The sequence below is a fragment of the Bidens hawaiensis genome, unplaced genomic scaffold (genome assembly GCF_021521415.1).
Source record: "Bidens hawaiensis isolate Kalapana, Puna unplaced genomic scaffold, B.hawaiensis_p1.1 tig00014849_1, whole genome shotgun sequence".
NCBI lineage: Eukaryota > Viridiplantae > Streptophyta > Magnoliopsida > Asterales > Asteraceae > Bidens > Bidens hawaiensis.
In genome coordinates, this window is record NW_027492314.1 from 107288 (window position 1) to 112194 (window position 4907).

A 4907-nucleotide genomic window follows, 5' to 3' on the forward strand; every position below is an offset into this window, starting at 1 on the left:
AATCTGTTGCTCAAATTTGGAAAAAAATTGAATGACATATATGGTCAAATCAATGGTGCTAAGTATTATCAATTAAAGTAGAGTGTTTGTGAGATTTCACAAGATAGAACTGATATTGCAACTTACTTCACAAAGATCAAAAGTATTTGGGATGAAATTGCTTCATTATCGACATTCCTGCTTGTTCTTGTGGTACATACGCAATAATTGCAAAGAAAGATGAAGAACATGGGTTAATTGAGTTTCTCATGGGTTTAAACCCTAGTTATGATAATACTAGGGGAAATATTATGATGATGCAGCCTTTGCCTTCAATTAACAAGGCTTATTCACTTTTAGTTCAAGATGAAAAGCAGAAGGAAATTCATCCTACTATTCAACCTTTTCCAAATATATCGTCTATGTATGTTCAAACAAAATATGATTCAAAGAAAGTTGTTTGCAAACACTGTAAGAAGTCTAGTCATTCAGTAAACAAGTGTTATAGGCTGATTTGATTTCCTAAAAACTTGAAGTTTTATAAACCAAAACATGTTGCTGCTAATACTTACACAAATGATTATATCAATCAAGTCTATGCTTACCCTGCACATGTTATGAGTTCTGGTTTTTGTCTTACATCAAAGCAGTGTCAACAGCTTATCCATTTTCTTCATACTACTTAGATGAATAATGTCACTCAACATGATACTCAAGACAATTCTTCACCAGATGAGATCAAATATGCCAATTTTGCAGGTATCATGGCATGTGTTTCTGTTTCCAATTCTTAATCTAAATGGACCATAGACACAAGAGCAAATGATCATATGTGCTACAATCCTAGATTACTCACAAAACTTAAACCTCTTTTAAAACCAATTTCAATTCTTCTTCCTAATGGTAGCACTATTATCTCAACGCTTTCTGGTACCGTGAATTTGTTGCCTGATCTAATGTCACACCCCGACTAGCATGTGGAAGCATAAAACGGGAATTTAACAGACACTTCTGGTATCAACCACATTGGTTATAAAAAAACATTACAAACTAATTCACAATATTTTACATCGTTCTAACTTCTTTTACAAACTAGGTGTTACAGCCTGTTAAGCTGCTTTACTCCTAATTTGAATACTTGCATCAATTTACAACATCGATCACAATCCAAGCACGTAGCACATAAGCAATCTACTTCACTTTTCTAGACACCTGAAAAGCATGTCAAAACGGGTCAACTACGAATAGTTGGTGAGTTTCATGGGTTCAAAGAAATCAGTTATGCATACCACACCAATCATGGGTTGTATGTACGCACATATATAAATATGTATGTATGTAAGTATGTTTGTATATGCATCTATATGTTTATATGTACATATGTATGTCTGTATGTTTATGATATGATTATGAAAAACTACAATGAACCCTTGACTGTTCGTTCATGCTGCATGCCTCCATTTCCCACGCACAATCAACCACTGTGGCCTCCCTTCCGCCCACAGCATGTCCCAAGTAAATAAGTCTAGCACTACATAGTGTGTATGCATCGATATATAGTCATGTATAATTACAGTATATTCTTGGCATTCATGCCACAATCAAGTTAGTTTGTTCAGTTGAAGTAGAACTTGGCATATGTGTCATACTCAACTTAGTTTGTTCAGTTGCAGTAGTACTTGGCATATAAGTCATACTCAACTCAGTTTGTTCAGTTGCAGTAGAAACTTGGCATATAAGTCATACTCAACTTAGTTTGTTCAGTTGCAGTAGAAACTTGGCATATAAGCCATACTCAACTTAGTTTGTTTAGTTACAGTAGAAACTTTGCATACGTGCCATACTCAACGTAGTTTGTTAAATTGCAGTAGAAACTTGGAATTCAAGCCATACACAATTTAATTTGTTCAATTGCAGCAGAACCTTGGCATTCGTGCATACTCAATTGAATTCGTCATATATAGAGCCATGTATATAATCAATAGTACTATTCATATTCCACCGGCTCATAATCAATTACTATAGGGATCTTTTGTATGTTAGCACTTAGGCAATTTCTATGATAATACGTTTCCAGATAGATAAATGTATATATATATACATGCTTTTCATCCCAAAAGTTCGTAAAACAGTTTAAAAGAGGGGTCATGAAACTCATGGTTTAGTACGTACTCGTGTGATCTCAGCTCGTGGTTTGTTTCACGTGCTATCACTTAGTCCCTATAATCAATATTATAATAATATTAATATTTTAATATTATTATAATCACCATACGAAACTGGGCTGTATATCTAGTCTGGGTATGGCTTTCACGCCCAGAACATGTCACTAGGCTTAGATTGTGACGTTGTTCAATGTCTAATGTTTAAAACCGAACTTGGCTCCGGTTCATCGTTTCACAAGCTAGGCCAAGTTGATTGTTTACGCGTTTAGAAAACAGGTATGACCATATAAACTTGGGTAAACTTGCTAGTTGATAAAATAATTAAATTTACAAAGAGAAATCATATATTAGATATCTGGATTTGCTACGGGGCTGATTTCCGTTTATTTAGTCTAGTTTATAGAAAAACGCGCACAATCCATCCGAATTGTCCGTATTTCTCATAAAAAGTTTGTTTTACTCAAATAACCCAAAAATATGATTTTTAATCACTCTTGGTGTTCTGATATTCCAATAGTTTCTTTAATCACAAACCTGTCGGTTTTTATCAGAATTGGATTTGTTTAACTTTCAAATTAGCACAACTAATAAATTATGAAAATTTATACACTCACAAAATAAAATATGTAGATTTTTATAAACATATTTCTGAAATTATTAATTTAATAATTTATAAAAATTCATTTTATATGTTATTTTTAACCCATAAATGTCCGTTTATATCAAAAAGTTTTCAAAAAATCCGATAAATTTACCCAAAATATCCTATAAAATTCCCAGAACCTAACAACCTTGCCAAGTTACCTTATTGAGCCAAAAACGACTATAAAACTCGAATAAACGCGAATCCAGAGAGTATAGTTAGGGTTTTCCAATTGACTCTAAATTTTATATGTGATCATATTTAAATACATGAGTTCTCCACAAACTTTCATATTTTTTCCAGTAATTTAAGTATTTTTCCCAAATAAACGTCACAAGCGGTAATAAATTCGCAAAATATTCTCAAATTATCGAAAAATTACCAAATTTTTACGGGGACTCATTCATATGGTCACTGATGTCCCTACAAAGTTTCATAGGCTAATAATAAGCATGTCATAATCGAATCCTAAACAACCCCTAAACGAGTGTTTCGGTAATAACTTTGCGGTTTTCGATCGTTTCAACCCTTTTTCTCACTTGTCCGGATTCTTGGTCTCCTAGCTAATGTAAGTAAAGGTTCTATATCACAAAACCAAATATGCATCATCAAATATCAAGCCTTGAAAAATAGGGTTTCAGTTAGGGTTTTAAACCAAACCTTTGGACCATAAAAACGTAATTTAAAACCTCTAATCTGTGTTTATGGCCAAAAAAGCTTATCAATTCTGATTTCTAACCATGTGTATGATCAAAAATATGTTTATGGGTCATTTTTAGGGTTTTTTCATGGTCAGAAGAAATTTTTGATAATCAAACTATGTTTCTATGTGTTTAAACATGTTTAAATAAGCTAGAAATTGATCAACTAAGTGGTTTTTACCTTAGGGTTTGCTGGGAACGAAAGAGCAGGCATTAAGCAGTTGCTAAGCTCTTGATATTTTGCAAATAACTTATGGATGAAGCTTGGGATAAAAATATAAACAAAAGGGAATGGTTTCAATATTGGCGGCCAGACCATATTTTGGCCCGTTTATCTCATTTTGCGTGCCCGAACGTGAAATTCTGAGTCCAAATTTATTTCGGGTTTGGAATATATATATATATATGTGTGTGTGTGTGTGTGTGTGTGTGTGTGTGTGTGTGTGTGTGATACGACAAACAGCGCGAAAACGAGTGTTTTTCATCCACATTTTTGTAAATTTAGAAAAACATAATATTCGGTTGTAAAAATCAAAAATTTCACAGATCGCTTAAAACATCCCAATAAGTGTTTTGTAAGTCTTTTTCGACTTAACGGATGATACAATACCTGTTTCGTAACTATCTTTCGCGTTTAAAATTATAGCGGGTAGTTAAACGAGTATGTTTTCGTTTAACTGGTTTGCTATTATACTAAGGCCATAATATCAATATGTGAACTTATAATAAACGTATATAACTTATAGATGCCTCCCCCCCCACAGGATATCCGGGTCATAACCAGACTCGTTTGGTTATTCGTTAGTTCGTTACGCAATAAGCGGTTAATCGCTATTCGATAAATAAATACTAAGGCATACCTGGTTTTTGTAACATCTCGGATTTTTTTGTATTTGTTTATCCGATTCGAGAATGTATTTCGTATTTTTCGTATCAATAAAATCATGTTTTTATTAGTAATTAATTGTTTTTAATTTAGTTTATAATTTTATAAATTTCAATTATGCCAAACAGTCCTTAGAAACTCTTAAAATCGCTTAAAATGGCATAAAAATGCATTTCTAGAACTTCATGTACTAAAACTGCCAAAATATCAAATTCTGGTAAAAGGAGTCCTTAGCGCCGCGCGAAGGATTCCTTAGCGCCGCGCAAAGGAGCGCAGTTTCATCCAAATTTGTGTTCGATCTTCGTTTAATGCTAAATCTTTCCCTAAACGACCCTAAATCACGAAATTTGAACAACAAGTTATTGTATCTGCTGGGGAATAACGTCTATGTTCATTCTCTGTATTTTGATCAATATATCGAAGATTTTAAGGCTCGATTTCGTCATTATTATGTTATTCGGTTACCTAAACTAGTCGATTTCTTGTCCTACAAGTTGATATACTAACTATATAAATAAACCATCATTCCAAAC